At 33.2% G+C, this 21,992-nt stretch overlaps 1 pseudogene; it reads right to left on the bottom strand.

Annotated features, from left to right (window-relative positions):
- Window positions 1–3,584: 3,584 nt before the first annotated feature.
- Window positions 3,585–7,231, bottom strand: LOC111410910 (annotated as a pseudogene).
- Window positions 7,232–21,992: the final 14,761 nt, after the last annotated feature.

A 21,992-nucleotide genomic window follows, 5' to 3' on the forward strand; every position in this document is an offset into this window, starting at 1 on the left:
GGTTACTAAATAATTGTGGAAAAAATACTAATTAGTAATAATACGTAGCAATAAAAAACTTTATATACTTGATATGACAAAAAGTGATATTCTCAATCAAATTTCAATATGTCCATTGTTTCCTAAATATGGTAGGAAAAAACCAAAGAAATACATGAAGTACTAGAAAACCATTAAAATAAAATCCTACTACTTTTCCCAAAGTAAATGCATAAATGGGAAATCTTCAACATAATATATCTAATAGGATCTTCAAAGAAATTATATCAGAACGAATGGCACTATAACCATCACATTTTGTCGTTTTTAAACGATAAAAAATTTGCTTGCAAATGGTCTAAATAACATAGAGAGAATTATTTTGAGGTCTTTCCAGTTTGACTATTCAAAGATCTTGCTTGTCAATCATTTCAAAGAAATCAACTCTCTTCATTGGCTTGAAAGATATTCCCTAATTTCTGAGGTATGTTCTATGGATCCTTTTCTTTTATTGCGTTTTTTTATTATATTTTCTTGGTTTTGATTTCGTTCATTTTTGTGGGAGTATTCTTCTCCTACAGGGCTGGTCACTCGAGGGACATGGTATGATGTGACTAGGGAAGCGGCTGTTACTTTTGAAGAGGTGATACGGATTAGGGTTATGGTGAAGAGATAAATCCTCTCGATGAGTTAGTTGTTAAGTGAGACTTAGAAGAAAGAATTTGCAAAGTTGGAGAAGGAAGCTGTAATTGTCATTAGTCCTGTTGAAGAAGAGAAAAAGCTAGAGTGCAAGATAATCATCAAAGAAGACAGGAAAGACTCTGATTGGGATCCTCACTGCTCGAATAAAAAGTTTAATCCTGTTTCATCTAATTTTCTTGAAATTATTTGGAAGTGTATTGAAGTTTTTAGGTAGTCTCGACCCCAAACTTACAGGGAAAATGGTTGGTTTGTTGTTTTATTGTGAAGTCACATTGCACAGTTTAAACCTGGTGTTAATTTATCATTTTTTAAGGCTGCTTGTGGAATTACTTCCTAAGAAACCAAAGGATCCAACAGTTAACATTGATGCCGTAGATGTGGGTAATGAATTGGCAGTCGTGGAGTATAAAATCAACTTACATTGTATACATGGTCAGCGGGCCACAACATCTAGTTTTTATGTATGGAAATTTACTCTCATTGTATACATGGTCAGTGGGCCACAACATCTAGTTTTTATGTATGGAAATTTAGCCCTTGTTTGAGCCCTATTCTTTTGGAAAAATTTATTTTTCAACAGTATTTTGACATCATTTCAACCACACATTTTTCAATAAAATAATATTACACGTAAATTCAAAACTTTTCTTTATTTTTTAACTATACATTTGCCATCAATACACTATTTCATTCTTCCCAAAAAAAGGGGCTCAAACAAGGGCTTAATTTAGCATTCGATTGGTTCTTTTTTTAAAACCACACATTTAATTACCTTCTTTTCTTTTTTTTTTTTCTTTTTTTTATCAAAATGTAATAAAAAAATTAATTTTTAGCAAAACAAAACACGAGCTAGTCTCGTTTTATATCATAAATTATCTTGTGCATTTATTCATAAAAGAGAGATATTTCTTCTACTTTCATATATCAAAATCTTTGATGGATTAAATCAAACTTGTAAGATCATCATATTCATCAAAGTTTCTCATCTCTCTTAGGACTCAATTTATTGTTATTACTCATTAAAAGAGAGAAATATTTCGAGAAGATTTTTGAACTTAAATTACATGTAATTCTTCTTCATATTCTCACTGAAAAAATTTAATTAATTGAGTCTAATTTTTAATTATCATATTCATCAAAATTTTCATCTAACACTTGAGTCGTTATTTATTACTATTAATTGAAGTGTTAGTCTCTCTTAATACTTAACTTGTTGTCATTTATATAAAAAATTTAATGTAACATTATTATTCTAAACTTGTGGATCATATTGAGTTCCCAAAAAAGCTCAATAGTATAAGAATCGGTTCTTATTATAAGTCACCATGTAGATTATATTGAGGTTTCATAAAACTCACTAGTATAATGATCGGTACTCCTTATTGTAAGTCACCGTGAGGATTATATTAAAGTCCTATAAAACTCAATATTGTATAAGGATCGATGCTTCTTGTTTGTAAGTCACCAAAAAAATTGTAAGAATTTAGATTGTCCCATAAGTCAATCAGTAAATTCTGTACAATTTGAATGATTTTTTTCTTTAACAAAACCCTAAAACATACAACTCAAACTCAAGATCTTTGTCTTCTTTGAACATGCTCATTTGAAAACTTGTATGATTAATTAGACTAGATTTTCGAAGTATGGAAGTAGTTTAACAGTTGTGAGATGAAAGTACGAGTAACCAAACGAAAATGCACAGATTTTCAATAAGGGAACTATTGGCATGCTTCGCAAGGGAATTGGAAGTAAGAAAAAGAAAACATGATTTTGAAATGTGCACTGTATCTATAACTATGTGAGAAACATGTAGGGTTGGACATGGTCCGATTTGGTTCGGTTTTAATGAGAATCGAATTAGATGGGAAATTTTCGTATATTTAGTAAGTGAAACCATTGGGTGCAAATTTAATTATGGAACCGTTCGAGTTCGGTTCCATTCGGTTCCCAAATTTCGTATTATAATTAATTTTTTAATATTTACAAAGTTATATTAATTCAACTAATGATATGTTCAATCTTAACTTTTACAAAATAACGAAATCAAATTTTATATGTCTTTTGCATCTCTCTTTGTTGGGTTATTCATATATTTGATTATTAAAATCATAGGTCGATGAAGATAGAGAGCTCAAACTAATTAAGAGAAGGCATTGTCAAGCTTCAATTAGATTTCTCTAGAGCAGTAGAAACGACACTATGGTAGAGTAACAAATTTGGAGAAAACTTAGGTCAATTTAATCAAATTGGCTTTGAACTGAAAATTAGCAGTAAGGAAAAATCATAATTTTTGGTTTGAACTAAATTAACTAGTTAGAAAATTTATTTAGAAAAAATAAAATAATTTGGCTTATTTAAAATAAATTAATTAAAAAAATTAGGAAGATTCGATTCTTGAATTAAAATCGAGAACCAAACCAAATCTAAAGATTCTAGATTCAAATACCCATTCGGGTATATAACTTAAGAAGAATCACTCGATTCAGTTCAGGTTGGGTTCGGAGTTTTGTCCAACCCTATAAACATGCCTATCAAGGAAAAAGGGTGAGAATGTAAGTTATTGAATGATAATGAGACAAGGATACCCGCCTTTTGTTATACCAGACATATTAACTCACAATTCAATAAATACTGTTTATGAATATCAACAAGTACGCAAGTTTTGTTCAAATTGTTCAATCATTTGATAATTGGAGTACTCGAAAATTAATGAGCCAAACTTTTCGTTACTCGTGAAAAATTAGATATTATTAATGTCGAACCAGCAAAAAAATAAAAAAAATTATGCATATTCCGACTTTATCTCATAGATGATTCAAAATATGCAACCCTAGTATCACCTCTATTTCTATGTCCATCAAATACATTACTACAAAACCTGAGTAAAAAAACAAAAGGATAGATTAAGATTCAGTTGCAACTGAACTCTCTGCACTCGGTTTACCATTTGTGACCCATTTTGGCACGTCTCTCGCGATGGGAGTCACAAAGGGAACCCTTCCTGCAACAGCCAAACCATATCCTTTGAGGCAACTGTACTTCGCGGGATTGTTTGTCATCAGTGTCATAGTATTAACCCCGAGATCTCTTAGTATCTGCATTCTGCACAACAATTTTACAAGTATTAATTAGATATTCTACTTGTAAATTGATATATATACATGGTGAAGTAAATGTAAAAATGACTGTAGATCAGAGCACTGCCAACACGAAGGACCCAAACCAACTATTCCAAAGTTCTTAGTCCAAATTTGTTCTCAAAAGACAGGCCCAAGTTAATAAAACAAAATTCCTACAATCCCTCTCTTGTATGTGTGCGGGCGTGCATGAGCACTAGTGTTTGTTAGGAGAGGGGGTAGCATTCTTATAGCTATCAAAGCGTTAAAATAAGTTGGTATGTGCATGTCAAAATCCAAACATGTTAAATAGAAAAATGAAGTTTATGGTAATTATATGCTATGTAATACATGCTTGACTCGGTAGTAGCTATGCACCAATCCCGTATTCTCTTGAATCAACAGGCAAACCCAGCTCTGCACTTGCTTCAACCATGTCACGTCTAGCATCTTGCAATTTGTACGCACGAAGCTCGTGACTCAATCCAATTCCCCTACCCTCGTGACCACGGAGGTAAACCAAGACACCTCGGCCAGCAGCCTCAATCTACTGCGACGCAAGCACCAGTTGGTTCCCACAATCATATCCGATCAATCCAAATATGTCTCATGTGAGACATTCTGAGTGTATCTGACAAGGATATCAAGTCCATCTCCAACATCACCCTGTTTACATCATGATTTGATCAATATAAATTTTGCGCAAAGCTGAAAGACGTCAGTTGACTTTTGTATATTGTGATAAAATGATAAAAGGTATGGGTTGGTTTGTATTATGGATTAAACCCCCGTCCCAGTCCCCAAAGCACCAATGATAGAAATGCATAAACAGAAATATTTCATATTAGTTCACCCTTACAGTGAGAGCCACGTCAACTTACCTCTACAGATTTTTAGCTACAATCCTGAAGAAAAGTATTAGGATAAGAGATCTTGCAACTCCCCATTTTCTCATATAGAAAATGAACAAACTTGGTAGCTAACTATAACGTCGGAACTTGGGCAGCTAATACAATGTCCAATAAACGACCTTAACAAGAAGGATGATCTGTGGTAGAGCGCATAAATGAACATAATTGGAGCTATGATGGCTTCTTGAGTTATCCCTAACTTGGGCCAACTAAAACAATCTAATCCTCATTGCATTATAGCTTCAAATCCATAATTGGAGTTATGTTGGATTCTTGCGTTATCCCAAACAAGGCATTTACTACAAGGGTCTTTTGACAAAGTTTGGGGAGGGGTTGGGGGGTGGGAGGAGGGAATTCTTGCTATATGTATCCATGAGTCCAAACCAAAAAGCTGGAGTTTTCTTGCGCATAATTAAATTTAGAAAGTGATTGGGGGAGGAGGGGGGGGGGGAGAATATTGACTTATCTAGTGGCACTCTAGAAAATTGAGACCATATTTCGTGTGACTTCCACTGTCCAAAGACAAACAGAAAACAGAGATCAATAACCAAAAGAACAGAATGAGAAACGGTTGACAGCAGCTTTCTCAAATCCAATAGATAAAGTAACTTGAAATATTAGCAAATATTTTTAGCTCACCTTAACCATCGCAATATGCTCGATTCCATCTAAAATGGACCTGTAACAGTATGAAGTAAATGGCCCCCGCATAGTAGGTATCTGAGCAGCAGATGCACATTCCACTAACTTTCTCTTTTAAGCTACTAAATAGAAGACAATTCTTAGAAAAAACTGAAGTTATGCATGGAAATAAGAGAAAAGGCACATCCAATGGGGCAAGTCCAGCACAATAAATAACAATATAGCCAAGTTAAAAAAAAAAAAAAAATCCTAATTACGCCACAAAGAATTTCTCATCGTCACTTGTGCTGATAATTTTATAGAGTAAAATCTCATGAACAATTAAAACTAAAACATAACTAAGAGTGCACATAGCCAAGTATGCAAGCAAAAAATAAAAAAAAAAATTGTGAATCTAATATGCAAATTACCAAAGTCCAGCCAATTGACAAAGAACAACATAAAGACGTATAATAATTGCGAATAAAAATGTTGGTTAACGAAGATTTGGAGAAGTAACCTTTTAACCTACCTGATTAAATCAGCAATAGATATGATTTTTAAGTTTTCTTATTGCACAAATTGTTGAAGCTTAAGTAATCTAGCCATTGAACCGTCATCATCGACAGTTTCACATAGAACCCCAACCTGGTCTAATCCAGCTAGCATGGCAAGATCCACCACAGCTTCTGTATGTCCAGCTCTTTTCAAAACACCACCCTTTTTGTACTACAAAGGAAAAATGTGACCCAGATGGTTGAAATCCTTCGGCTTTGAATCTTTCGATGCAAAAGCCAATATTGTTGTCGCTCTATCACGTGCTGAGACTCCCTTAGTTGTACCATGTTTATCGTCCTAAAACAATGTTATGCTTACATAAATGTCACATGATCTACATTTATGTTGCATAATAGATTTTGCTTTGACAAATTATTAATATATCTCAGCAAAGTTTTAAAATGATTATATTTGTGGTCATTTATGTATTAGTGTGTGCAAGAACAATTTTGAGTTGTTGAACTTCAAAAAAATTCATTACTTCTGCAATTCTTATATGTCGATCACATAGCTGATACATTTATGAGATGGATGATAATTCCAATGCCTGGAGCAATGGAGAATGAAATGAAACAAAACTGCACACAGAGAAACATAGTGATTCATAGTGGGTTCAATCTAACCTTAAGAGAGTTACATTCACTTGCTACAGCAGATTTAGAGAAAAGTCGAGAAATAATAGGCTTTCAAGGTATCTCTATGTCAAAAAGAAGATCCCATTAACATTCTTCTCCCCATAGTAGTTTTAGTCTAATATTTTTTTCCCTATATGATATTTAATGGTATAAACTAATTCAGAACAAAACTAGAAAGACAACCAGAAATAAAGATAAAAGAAGACAACAAATTTAGGCTTTGATTGTTCATCTAACTACAAGTAACAACGTACCATCGAAATGGTGAATGCAGTTGAAAGTTTTTCCTCATTCTCCTTTTGAGTTACCATCAATGGAAGATGCAATCTTTGCAAGTCTTCCTCTTTCATACTTGCACAAGCAATTCCAGTCCCGTGTTTCAAAATGAAAGCCATAGCCTCTGTAGTACCCTTTGAATCAACCATTATTATATCTCCTTCATTTTTTCGCTATTCTCATCATCTACCACCACAACCATCTGCAATATCCAAATCATTAAAATAAATGTTAAAAAAAATGATAGCTTAAATATTACTTTAACATTCACTAAATTGAACAAATCGATTATTAAAATCAACCTTTCCATTTCGTATACCTTCAACGACCTCTGTAATAGAAGAGAAACCTTCCGTCGGCTGGTCCAAATCACAATCTTCATTTTCTATGGGGAAGCCGCTAGTAGTTGGAGTCATATCAGTAGAAAGGGCTCTAGAAGCTACCAAAGAGGATCATACATCGACTCCACCAGACACATTGCTGATAAGATCATTACTTGCAACATTAGTGCTGCTTGAATGGATGAGAAGGCCACCTTCCCTTGATGACCACACAGATTTAATTCTTCCATTAGCCTTGATTTTGAAGCGCGCCCATGTGACTGGCTGATCAAAGTATTGGAAAATTTCCATCGATTATTGTGCATATTATATTCACTAAAAGCATACCATTTATTTGCGAAATCGAAACATAATTTCGACTTGTCGGAATGTACCGATTCTGAATGTATGAATCTGGATTCATTTTCTTTCCATCCTTGAGCGGAAACACATCATTCTTTGGATCGAACCTTTCAATATAAATATATAAATCAGATTAATCATTTTTTCTAAAATCAAATCATAATAAAAAGAAATCAGAAAATGAAGTGAGAAGATGCAAGTGATGGATTTTGGTCGAGGCAAGTGTTGGACACTTAGTCCTTAAGATGAATTTGCCCCGCATCAGTGCTAACGATTTTTCGACAATCATCTCTCAAGATACAACGACCACGTCAAGTTACAGGAGCACTCCAAATGACTTCGACCAACAAACTCGAATGGAGTTCCCTCTTTACTATGACCATGATTTTGATGCAAAATGAAATCACTTCTATAAAGTGTTTTATGCAACATGATATAAAAGAATAATTTATATGATGATCAAAATAAATATACAAATGGTCCTATATATAGGAGTTGAAGGGTGATAGGTGAATGAGCACACCCCCAAATTTTAATTTCCTTCAAATAGGACTGAATTTCTCATTTATGTGCAAATTGGTACAACAATCCCCCACATGAATGAAATTTTCATGTATGTAAATGATAATGTAGACACTAGTAGAGAGAGAACGGAAAACACTGTATCAAGTAAGATAGCTTTTGGCTTTGAACCTTCCTTAGTGAAATGCTATCGGATTTACTAGCTAATTGGTGAAGGCGATGTTTTTGAATCATCAGCCGTTGGTGTAAACCAAGACAGCAATACTCACACAATGTCTCCCAAAAACCGTTCATGGTTCTCATGACTTGGTTCATTTTGACCTTGAACCCATCTTGGTTCTGTAAGTATTTGGAGAATTCAAGCCTTGAATAATTCTTATTGAAGCGGCCCCACTTCACACTTACATAGATGATTTTCTATTAAGAGTATTCTGCCCTACTCCATTTGACTTAATCAAGATATAAGAATCATTAAAAATTTAGCTTAACCTCCAACCACTCTGCAAAAAGTACTTTGGTATCATAGGAATGTGTTAGAAATTAGTTTCGTAAGTGCTTTATGGAATCCTCATAACTTAGTTGTTCCTTTGAACCAAAATCTTGGGATCTCCAGTCAACATGGTAAGGTTACCATCGTAAAGACTTTTACTCAATAGGCTTAATCTCATTCCCTTCGATATGCAATATACTTGATCTCTTGGTAAACATATATAAATGGATCCACAAGTTTACACAAATGAGATCAACTGCTTATGATATTATGTCTACGACGTACATGTCTAGATTTATCATTACATGAGACTTAATGTCTTTTCAAATTTAGCTAGCAAATGATCGATTTATTTGACAGATACAGATTGTCACCAACTAAGAAATCCTCTCATGAAGCTACGTGCTTCTCATTAGCTTTATGTAAAGCTTTATCAATTCCAATTATGATTGGAGGATTTCTATCAAACCATTACACTAGTCTATCATATTTACTAGTGGATTTCATACATGGGTATTCAATATCATCATTAAAGCATTGCAATGTATTTGAATTTTATGAGTATTCTCTAATATTCCAATTGTTCTTATATATCAAATAACCATCATGATCGGCTTTCATCCCATTTTATCCACTTTAGGGCTTTCAGCCCTTTTCATCCATAGACTTAGTGTGTATAGCATCGCATCACAATATCCTTCCAATACCACAGGATATCTTGTGAAATGTAATCCATAGGTTATGGTATATTTCAAATACCTAAGGACCCCTGTCAATGCCACCCAATAATCATGGCCTGGATTACTCGTGAATCTACTAAGTTTATTCACAGCAGAAGCATTATCAAATCGAGTACAGTTTTTAATATACATTGTAATGTCAATTACTTGTGAATATCTCAGTTGTGAGATGCTTTCACCCTTAATTTGATCAAGTGTAGACTTGTGTCAATAGGGTTTTTGCTGAACTTTCCTCTAATACTTCAATTTTTTTCCCTCAACATAATGAGACTAGGAATGTACAATTCCTTCTAATGTTCTAGGAATTTTTATCTCTAGTATTACATCTGCCACACCCACGTATTTCATGTCGTAATGCTTCGTAAGCATTTCCTTGGCGTTTAGCACCATTTTGTGATTATTGACTATCATCAACATATTGTCTACATATAGACACACAATAGGCAACTGGTGTATTTTCCACGTATACACCCTTATCACATTCATTTATTTTGAACTCGTTTGACAACATTATTTTGTCAAACTTTTTAGTGCCATTATTTAGGAGCTTGTTTCAATCCGTATAAAGACTCGACAAGTTAGCAAACTTTGTGGCTTTCACTTGGAACACCTTCAGGTTGTGCCATGTATATCTCTTCTTCTAACTCACCGTTTAGGAATTCGTTTTCACATCCATTTGGTGAATCTCATGGTTATGTATTGCCGCAGTTGCAATTAGTAACCTTATCGAAGTGATTCTAGTCACGGGTGAGTACGTAAAGAAGTCAAAATCCTTCTTTCTGTCTATATCCTTTGACAACCAATCTAGCATTATATTTATTAATGGATCCATCAGATTTTAATCCATTTTTACCCTAAAGGCTTATTTTTGGGAGGTATATCTACCAATTTTCATGCATGAATTTGCATTATGGAATCTATCTCACTATTAATAGCTTGCTTCTTCAGAAGTCTTTGGGTCATTTTCTACTATATATGTTTAAAAAATTGGACCAAATGAAATAGACTTTCTAGCCCTCTTACTATGCTTTGGGTTTTCCTCATTTGAAGACCCATTTGTAGTTTCATATGTTCTTTTATTCAAACTTTCATTTTCCTTGTCTTGCAAGGAAACACATTCTCAATGAATATCGCATTCCTTGATTAGTTTATGGTACCCTCTTGTATATCCGATTTGTGTACAAGGAGATGATGTGCACTACTATTATTGACATATCCAATATATATGCAATCATTCATTTTGGGACCAATCTTTATTTGTTTAGACTTAGGAACCTCAACCTTTGCTAAATACCACCACACTTTTAAGTGTTGGTAGGAAGGAGAATGACATTTCCATAACTCATATGAAGTCCTTTCCATTTTCTTGAGAGGTACAGGAGGTTGCCCCCACAATTCCTAAATTAGAAATATATGCGCAAGTAGTAATATTGCATCCACATGTCTTGAACTTTTCACATAAGTTCTCAAGTATTTATGACAACCCCCACATTTTTGGATTATTCTTGAACTTAGAGTTTATCGACTCTTTCATAGTTCAATCCGTTTATCACTTAGATAATATTCAAACCGAGTGTTTTGTGAAAGTCTAAGTACTTTCAAAATGGTGGTCATCGATTCACACAAATGAAAATTCATTTTCCATTCGAAATTGTACTTCAATCAATTTCATCACATAGACTAACAATGCTTTCAAAGTATATATCAATTTAATTGATTCTACAATTGAACTCAAATTCAACAAGTAAGAAGACTAAGCATCTTCAACCATGTGCGACTTTTATATTTGTGACATCTCACAAATAATAGTATTCACGTCAAATAATAAGGTACATATTCACCATTTTCAAATTTGAATGAATTAATCAACCATCGGTTGGAAAGTTGTGTTTTCAAAGTCATAACCTTACAAAGGGACATACCTTTTGAAATTAATCCTAGAATATCTCATAATATTCTTCACAATTTTTGCATAACATAGTTTTTATCATTTACAAATGAATGTCATTTTACAATCATTATTTTTAAGGATATCCAGCACCACCGCCAACTATATACACTATTTGGTGCTCTATAAAATATTTTCACATCCCAATAATTGGGCAAGCAATTTTCACTTTAAAATAAATAGGACAAAATCATATTTTGTCACACTCTTATGTGACTATAATTTTGCATAAGTCATCTCATTTAATTTCATAAAATTAATTGAGGCTATTATCATTAAACAAAGTTAATATAATTTTCAAACCAAAATCCATGGACATATACTGAATTTACAACTTCATACTGTATATGTCACTCATTGGATTGACACATACCATATATGCTACCTACCGTATTTGCATCTTACCATATTTGCTGCTCACCGTATTTGTAGCCTACCCTATTTGCTGCTTACTGCTTACCGTATTTGCAGCATGCCGTATTTGCTGCGTATTTGTAGCTTACTGTGTATGCATATACCGGATTTGCATATATTGACCAAAAGTCTATCCAAAACCCAAACTCTTGTATGGATTCACCAAATGAATTCACTATTTGGAATTCACGTTTATACAAATAACATTATAATGTCACTTTTCATATCCGCTTTTGTATTTTATTCCAATGAAAAATTAATCAAAAGCCACCACAAACTGTTTTTCATTGCATTTAAAATGAAAAGTTACACGTATTCCATAATTTTAATATTAATGGTCAGAATTTAATCTCCAACATGAATTGCATTAAACATATATTTAATAAATCTTTATATCACATTCAATAATTTAGAATCCCTACCACTTCCAAATTAATTCATAATATGTGTATAATTTTATGGCAGTTACAACATGATTAAAATCACAATTAATATTCTTGGACATAACCCTGTTTGAACATGTTTTCTCAATCAAGCAATTTTCACTTAAAAGGCATAATCATGAAGGTTCATATTGGCATCCTTACATGACCAACGAAATTTATCACATTCAAAGTAAAGAGGGAATAACAATGAATATAGGAATGCCAATGTTCTGTGCAATAGACATATAGGCAATAAACAAGGATTGCCATTACCACAATTAATTAAACAATGGCTGACACCAGTATCATGTAATTCCACACCAATTTGGAGATGAATGATAGTCACCTGTTTTGAGACTTGTTTCCACATGCAAATGCATATGCTGTATGTTTTCATACCATTTTAATGAAATTGACATAACTCTCTATTCAATGGCATCCATGCTTTCAACCATATTCATGATACCAAACATAATTTCAAAAATCAGAATGGTTAATGGAAGAAATAATGACATTCCAATAAATTATGTAGTGAGCTGAATAAAATTCCAGGAATTTAATGATTTTTGCATTAAAACCATTAATTTTAAATATAGAAGAACCCTTTGAATTAAAAGGTACCAGCAAACGAAATTGGCAAATGAAACTGCCTACTATGGACGAATTCAATGGCAATTGGTAAGAAGAATTTTATCCATTAGCCACTATTTTTGAGTTCATCTACCAAAAAATAATATAAAACATGCCTCTCTTTTTTTCCTTTGTATAAATATCAGTAGGCTATTAAATTCATACAGTTATATCATGAAGGAACACAACGGCTCGTGTATGAAACTCACAATTTTTCATCTTAATTTAATCAATACGATTATACTTCCATTCAAACGTTACAATTTCACACTGTCATTGCATGCTTTACACGTTTGTTGTAGAATATGCACAAGATTAATTACCAGTTTCATCCTGTAAAGTGCCAATAGTTTCCAATAATATAAAATGCACTATGAATGCAAAATTCATCTTAAGATTGTTGGAAAATTTACACCGATTATTGTGCATATTATATTCACTAAAAGCATACCATTTATTTGCGTGAAATCGAAACATAATTTCGACTTACCGGATGGATAATTTACCGATTCTGAACGTATGAATCTGGATTCATTTTCTTTCCATCCTTGAGCAAAAACACATCATTCTTTGGATCGAACCTTGCAATATAAATATATAAATCAGGTTAATCATTTTTTCTGAAATCAAATCATAATAAAAAGAAATCAGAAAATGAAGTGAGAATATGCAAGTGATGGATTTTGGTCGAGGCAAGTGTTGGACATTTAGTCCTTAAGATGAATTTGCCCCACATCGGTGCTAAAGATTTTTCGACAATCATCTCCCAAGATACAATGACCATATCAAGCCATAGGAGCACTCCAAAAGTCTTCGACCAACGAACTCGATTGGATTTCCCTCTCTACTATGATCATGATTTTGATGCAAAATGAAATCACTTCTATAAAGTATTTTATGCAACATGACATATTAGAATAATTTATATGATGATCAAAATAAATATTCAAATGGTCCTTTATATAGGAGTTGAGGGTGGTAGGTGAAGGAATACACCCTAAATTTTAATTTCCTTCAAATAGGATCGAATTTCTCATTCTTATGCAAATTGGTCCTCGACCAATTTCCAACAAAGGACTCTAACGGCCAACCATTAACAGAATACAGATTTCCATAATGCAGTCGGTTGAATAGTCTAACATTTTAAGAAGCCCTGCATATACATAAAGTCAATTACAATTCACGGACATCAGTAGAGGACTTAGAATCGAACCTCTCTGAAAAACCTTGTTCGTATAGTACTGACACCCAACTTTCTTATATAAGCTAAGAACACAAAAACTAACTGCTGGAATGAGTTTTCTTTGATTGAGTAGATATTAGAATTTTTATAAATTCTTAAAAATCATGACCTAATAAACTCTCTTCCAATATAATAACAAAAATGAAGTCATTTAAAAAATTAAGGAGTTTCCTTTAATCATTCAATCCCTGGATAACACAGTTCACATCATAGTAAAAAAGCTTTAAAGTGTTTTTTCATTACCAAATGTATAAGCTTTTGAGTTTTGCCAGAAACAATTTTTATTTTACCACAAATAGATAGACCCCATCATCAACTCACATGAAAAATCAAAGATAGCCCATCAAGACAATCAATTTACCAATGTCAATTACTTGAAAAAGACAAGAAGAAGAAGAAGAAGAAAGAGGAGGAGGAGGAGAAAGAATCATTATTTGAAAGTCTCATCCAATTGAGGAAAAATGTTAAAACAATACAAACACAATCAAAAACAGAAAATAAATAATAAATCAATAAAATAAGAAGAAAGACTGCATAAAGAAGAGAGAGAGCTTACTGGGAGGGAGAAAAGGGAGTCGAAGGGCAATAATAGTTGGTGCAAGCCATTTTTTTCCTTCTTCGATAAAGGCTAATGGGCCGTCAAAGATGAAAAAAATCATATAAAAAGTTGGGAAAATTACTTGAAACCTACAATTAGAGATTATATGTCATAAATAAGGGTGATAAGTTTAGCTTTCATATATCAGGTGGTATTAGAATTAATAAATATTTAATTAAAACATGAATAATTGCCGACTAATTAGGTAACTAAATCTAATCAAATAAAATTATAAACTAACAAAATCAGTTTTAAAATTTATCCTACTTACTCTCTCTCCTCTTCTTCATTATATGCACGACTCTCTTTTTCTCTCTTCCACATACACTCTTAGAGAACACTGGCTCATACAATATTTACCCCACTTTCTCTCTCTCCATCTTCATTATACATGATGCACTCTCTCTCTCTAGAATATCAGCTTACACAATCATCTTCTTTAACTTACACGGTGATTTTTCCTTTTCAATATTCCCTTATTCCAATATCGCACAGTCCTCACATCAAGTAAAAAATACCGCCATTATCACACAAAACTTCACCGTGAAATCAACATTGTTTGTGCTTTTTCTAGAAATTACAAATATTAAAAGTGGTGTTAACTCTTAGTGTAGAGGATAAAAAAAGGAGATAGAGAAGGGAAAGAGGAAAAAAGAGGCTTCAGAATGTTCTACTCAAAAGAGGTTAAAGATGTCGGGTTCTAGAAGGAAATCTTCAAAAAAGGTGAATCAGTGTTTATGTTTTCAATTTTGTTGTGCATTTGTTTTCCAGTAACCGTTGTATTGTATGGGTCGACTGATTATTGCCCCAATCATGTGTTGTGACCTAATTTTTAAACTTTGTGACCTGTGTTCGGAGTTATTTTGAACTGATTTGAATAGTTTGTGACTGGTTTTTTTTCGTGACCTGAACACATTTTTTATGTATGTGATAATAAATTTTTATGACCTTTATGGTGTGTTTGTGACCTAGTTTTGGATAATATGTGATATGTATACAATGATGTGGTGTCTGGAGTAAGGGTGTTGATGATGTGCTCTGATTTCTACAAAGTACTGTGTATTTATTACTTGATTTTAATAGTTTTTGATTAGTGTATCTCTTCCTGATTTGAACACATTTTGTATTTACAAAATGTGTTTAGAATGTATGTTTAATACAGTAAATTGTTTGTGACCTGTATGATGTATTCGTGACCTGGTTTTGGATAATATGTGACATATATACAATGATGTGGTGTTTGGAGTAAGGGTGTTTGTAATGCTTTTTGATTTCTATAAAATGTCACTTATATTTGGAAGTCATAGTAATTTGTGTTTTATGATTTGTGTAGGAGTGGAAGTATTTAATAAAACCAAGCAAATGGTTCCCTGGGAAGGTAATGGTTGTATCTATTCAACATGTTATCACAAATTTTGTGATGAGATTCAGTGATGCACAGAAGCAGATACTTGAAAATACATGTTTCTCCCACTTTGTGCACTGTGGGGAGATTATCATCTAGTCGTAGCTTATTCATCATGTCTTGTTACGGGAGGTTAAACAACCAAACAAACGGGAAATGTGGTTTAATTTGAATGGAAGATTCATTCGTTTTTTTGTAGCTGAATTTTGTATTGTGACTGGACTCTGGTATTCTAGTGATGATGATCGACCAATGTTAATGGCAAAACATTCGGCAATTAAGGAGAAGTATGTTAGTGACTTAAAGATGATAGCCAGCCATGATGTGAGAAGAGTATTTCTGTCACTGGATAAGGATGCTCCCAAGTATGATGTGGCTAGACTAGGTATCATTTTCCTCATCGCCAAGTTTGCGACGTCATATGCTAAGGTGGTGGATCATTATATCTTTTCACTTGCTGATGATTTCAACACCTTGGAGCTGTTCCTTTGGGGGAAATATCTTTTTGAACTTACATTATCGTCACTGAAGAAATGTTTGGAGAAAGAAACCAATCACTACAGATTGTCTGGTTTTTTAATTGCTTTCCAAGTGTGGTTGTACGAATGTTTTCCTGGTATTTAGGGGAATGTGGCTGCACGTGTGGGTAAAAAATACCCCCGCATAATGAATTGGAGTGCTCACAAACACCTTTCTGTGGCATTGTTGGATGAGAAGGTGTTTTCAAGTAAGAATGTAAGTTTTTAAATTCATTATGACTTGTCATGTAGCCAAATTTAAGATACGACACATATCTAACTTTTTTAACACTTGTATGTACCAGGGTGAGATAAATGATATTGACCCGACTGATGTTGAGCTCACAGCTCCTTCCATGAGAGGTTTGAAATTTGAAATTTAGATATACTGTGACATGAAATAAAATATAATTATGACTTGTCGTTCGTTAGTGTTAACTGTTGTTATAATGTGAACTGAACCTTGTGAATTTTTGTTATGTGAATAAAATATTATAATGTTACTATAATGTTAGATGACATGTAGTTTTTAATGTTACTGAAACTTGTGACTCACTATTATGTGACCTAAGTACTTTAATGTGAACTATACTAATAACTTTCTGTTAGATATCATGTGACCTAATTTATACCTCTATCTAAACTGATTCATACCACTTGTATTTGTTGGATGATAGATTTTCAATATTCAAAGCCCAATTAGCCTCATGAGAAAGTTAAGAACTCCGGAAATGAGGTGGGCAAAAGGCAGTCAACTCCCCCCTACTGACACCAAGGTTATTTCATTAGCAATAATTCTGTATGTTGGTGTACCGCAGACAAAGATACATAATAAAGATATACCACAGGCAAAGGTAAATATGGAGGCGACAGATGATGATTTTGTGGATCCACCATCGAAACGACAGAAGGAAGCTGCCAGCTCGAGGTTTGGAGGTTAGACTCGACCTATGCATCATTCTGACTATTCATGTGTTCACATAAGTTATTTCTTTATTAATAAATTGAATAAGCATAGTGATACAAGCCATCTAACTATGAAATCCATCAGGTTTGCGACCGATTGAACAAGAAAGTAGATGTGGAATAAATAGGCTTCGTGTTGAAAATAAAGGATTGAGAGATGAGATTCAGTCCATGAAATTACATCTCGCTGAAATTGATGACACTGCATGTAATTCAAACACCTCTTCAAAGTTGAGTGAGGTTATTCGTAATCAAAAGGTACTGAAAGATGGGATGACCAACATTAGATCGACTCTAGAAACCTTTGTTGGTTCAGTGTCTGATATCTTATCTTCATTTATGGATAATGTTCATACAAAATTAACCGAAAAGGACCTTCTGGGATAAGCAAACAAATACCAATGAATATTTATCATTCAAGTAACTATCATACCATTTATACCAAATCAATTTTGTATTCTCGAGATAGGAACAAAAGGTTGATGACATGGCTAATATGAAAGCTAAAGGTCAAATGGAACCTGATCATGGTCACAACATCCTCCACTGAATATGATTTTGCAGGTCCTTCCTTTGATCTTAGCATTGGTGGCACACAGAGTCAAAGTCAGACACATGTTGATGACTCATTTTTTGCAACGAAAGAAATGCAAGACCAAGTGGATGAAATCATTGCATGCGTGTTACATTCGACTAAAGTTGGTAAGGAAGAGGTGAGACGTACATAAACATTGTCAAATTATAATTAAATTGTTACAGTTAAATTAATAATTTATACTAATTTATGGTATTTTTTATTTTAGGCTCAGGACGTTATACCTGTTCTGATTTCTTTTGGGCTACCTGTCAAGAGGGCACACAAGCCATCCAAAACCCTGCAGTCTCCGTTTGTTAATATTTATGCACGTCATACTGTGACTGGAACAAAATCTGATTTTGGGAACGTTGTTCGCAAAAATTATTTAAACGAAGTAGATAGTGCTAGCATAATTTCTTTTCGAAATTGGTTTAATAGGGGATACAAGCCCCGAAACAGGTACATTCAATGTATATTATATTTGTTAATATGACTTAAGATTGTTACTGTGATCTATTATTAAATTTTGTGACTATGACAGTGCTAGTCACAGATTAACAGTTCTGGTCACAAAATAATATTATTCTGGACACAGATTAACGGTTTTGTTCACAAATTAATAGTTTTGAACTTTAATCACAAATTAACTGTGTACATAGGCTAAATTCAATGACATAGACAACGTGATAAGTCCAACTTTTATATGTGGTACAGTCCCTATCCATCAAAAGACTTCGTGGCATGCGTTGATAGATTCTGATTCTTCACTGAATAGCACGATATGATAGTGCAAACATTTTTCACTTATGGAAATATGTCACATTATGCATCTTTTTTATTCATGACGGCAATTGGATGCATGCTTCCATTACATTCGAGAACTTGCAAAGTTGGGGTGATGTAAAGATGAAGGCAACAACCGCGGACTGCATTTTCGACATGTCAGTCCCGAGTGCATACCCCAGTTTTGTGAGAGACCCAAGTATTGTCAATGAGAAGCGGGATCTTCTCAAAATCATTAATGGTGAAAGACTAACATTTAATACACCTTGGAGAGAGGTTGAGTATGTACTTCTGCCGATCATGCCTACAAATCGGGCTCACTGGATGCTAGGACAATTGGATATTAATAAACGTGTCATATACATTTTCAATTCCAGTGACAAAACATATAGGGATAACATGGTTTACAAACAACAGCAATTTCAACATTCTTTCGTAGTTACTTATAGCTATTTTAAGTAAATATTGTAGGCATGATTGTACCTTCTTTGTGATCAAGTATGCACAGTTTTTGTTACACAATGATATTGCTAAGATGCCTATGTCATTTGATGCTGGGAAAGCCAGGATGGAACTTGCAGCCTTACTCATCAAGAATAGACAATTAAGGAATGGTGGAAGAGACAAAACAATGTCTGATGAATGATAGAAATGTTGACTGAAATGATTTTGTGGTAGATGTATATTGAAAAATACACTTTGTTGATGATGGATTTCCTTGTGAATTTTTTTGGTATTAACTAGATGTTTTTCAACTAAATTTTATAGTGGTTGAATACTTGTATTTAGATTTTATATTCATCATAGTACTTTATGTTTGTTGGTAGACAAAATATTTATTTTATGTTTGTTAATAGGCAGGTCACAACTGGTCACATCCAGGCAAATGTTATTCAAGTTAAAATACACAGGTCGCAAACGATGATAATTAGTCACAAACTATACTAACTTATAAATTACCTTAAAGGTTTTAATATTTTACATGAGCCATCGTTAACAGCAAAATACATTCATCATAGTACATCATGTTTGCTTGTAGACAAAATATGTATTTTATGTTTGTGAACATGCTATGACAATTAAAATTAGGTCACAAAAGGTAACATTTGAATAGATGTTATTCATATCAAAATACACAGGTCACAATTGATGATAATTAGTCACAAACTATACGAACCTATAAATTACCTTGAAGGTTTTAATATCTAAACCACAGTTAACAGCAAAATATAGGTTATGTATAAATGTTCAAAAACTATAATTCTCGTAATTTAAGTTTTTTAAGTTTGTTATCCAATTAAAATGGTGAGACATTATGAGGATAATTTGTTCAACAATAAAATATTTAACAGTAAGTGTTAAACATAACATAACAAACCAGTAGGTGTGGTCACATTTAATATACAAAAAAGTCACAGAAGGTCATAGACATCATAAACAATGTATTAGTATATAACTAAATTCATAGCCTAACAAAACGTGTAAAAAACCTGAAATGCTAAACTAAATATGTTCATATATGATAAAGTGTATGAAAGAATTCACTATTTTTATAACATTAGTGTAAATTGTTGTAATAAATATTCAAAAACTGTAATCCAAAAATACACAGGTAATGAATCAACAATGAAAGAATTTCAAACTACAAAAAATATTTTCATGTTCAACGAACTGTGATATGCTATTTGAAATGGTTTGGTTGCTTCTTTGTCTTTAGTTTTTGTGATTTATGGTTACGTGGCAACGGGTCCTTGCATGTTCTACGATTGTGACCAGATTCTCTGCATCTTCTACATTTCACAACTTGTGATCTCTCATGGGCTGATTTTTTCCTCGTCTCAGTAGGTCGGCCAAAACTTCTTTTCTGATTTGGGGCAAATACAATTATACTCTTCACATCAATCGACAAACTCCACTTTACTCTATTACCTATATTCACATATGCAATAGTCGTGTAATAATATGAGTAGAAATCATACACATCAAACTTCAATGTTGCAAACACTGCTAGTGTATGTGGACGTGGTAGTTGATCCATTCGAAACGTTCTACAACTACATGTGCGTTCAGTTATATCAATCATATACGATGAAGAATCATCTCGCACTTCAAACAAAGTGTGACTTGTAGGGAAAACCTAAAATTAAATAAATCAGTAATAATTGTGAATTTAAATGAGATACACTTATAAATGTGACTATCATAATATATATATTGAACACCATCTTTACCTTTAGATTTTGCTCATCATGGCTTATTTCTCTTAGCATCTTTTCGTACTTGGTTGCAAGCTGTGTGAAAGTATAATGTGCATTGTCCCTATTCTTGCAAAACCAGGATTGGACCGTTTGTCGTAATGACTCAAGAAGTGATTCAATAGGGTAATTTTTTGCTGCCTTTGTGACTGCATTTACAAATTCAACAATATTCGATGTCATAGTAGAGTATCGATTTGTTGGCATGTGTAATCTGGACCATCTTTCATATCCTGCTTCCAACTGCAAAATAAATTTAGTTTCATCCATATTATAATAAAATACTGTAATGATAAATGAAATATAGTTCATACATTAAGCATACATGGTCACATATGGTCACGGATGGTCACAGACACTAAATAATATTACAGAACAAGTCACAAACAGTCACATACCATATAATCTCATGCATTGCCTTTGGATATACAACTTCAATGGTATTTCTTATGCTATTGTGTCTGTCCAATACTATACATAACTCGTCTCTGGATCCATATGCCATCTTCAACATCTCAAAAAATCATCTCCATGAATTATCATTTTCGTTGTCTCCAATTCCAAAAGCTAGTATGAAGATGTTGTTGTTTGCATCTTGTGTAAAAGCTGTGAAGAGTGTACCCCCATAGTGACTATTTAAATATGTGGCATCAACTACAATGACTTGCCTACAATATTTCCAATCGGCGATTGATGCACCTAAAGTCATAAAACAATATTTAAATCTATTAAAATAATCTATTTATATTCTTGTGACTGTCCCTATATTCATCTATTCTAGCGTAAAGAAATAAGAAGGCAGCAATTGAAATGAGGTCGTCGGATCACCTCTAATCAATTTTAATGTCTTTTCACATGACCTCCATGCCTTCAAGTAGTTCATCGATACTCCATATTTATTTAATATGTCATTTGGGATGTCATTAGGGGTGTAGATTGTACGTGAAGAAGTGTATTTGTACCTGATGCAGTTGGACAAAATTGAACTAGATGATTG

Source organism: Olea europaea, chromosome 15, assembly GCF_002742605.1.
Source record: "Olea europaea var. sylvestris chromosome 15, O_europaea_v1, whole genome shotgun sequence".
NCBI classification, from domain to species: domain Eukaryota; kingdom Viridiplantae; phylum Streptophyta; class Magnoliopsida; order Lamiales; family Oleaceae; genus Olea; species Olea europaea.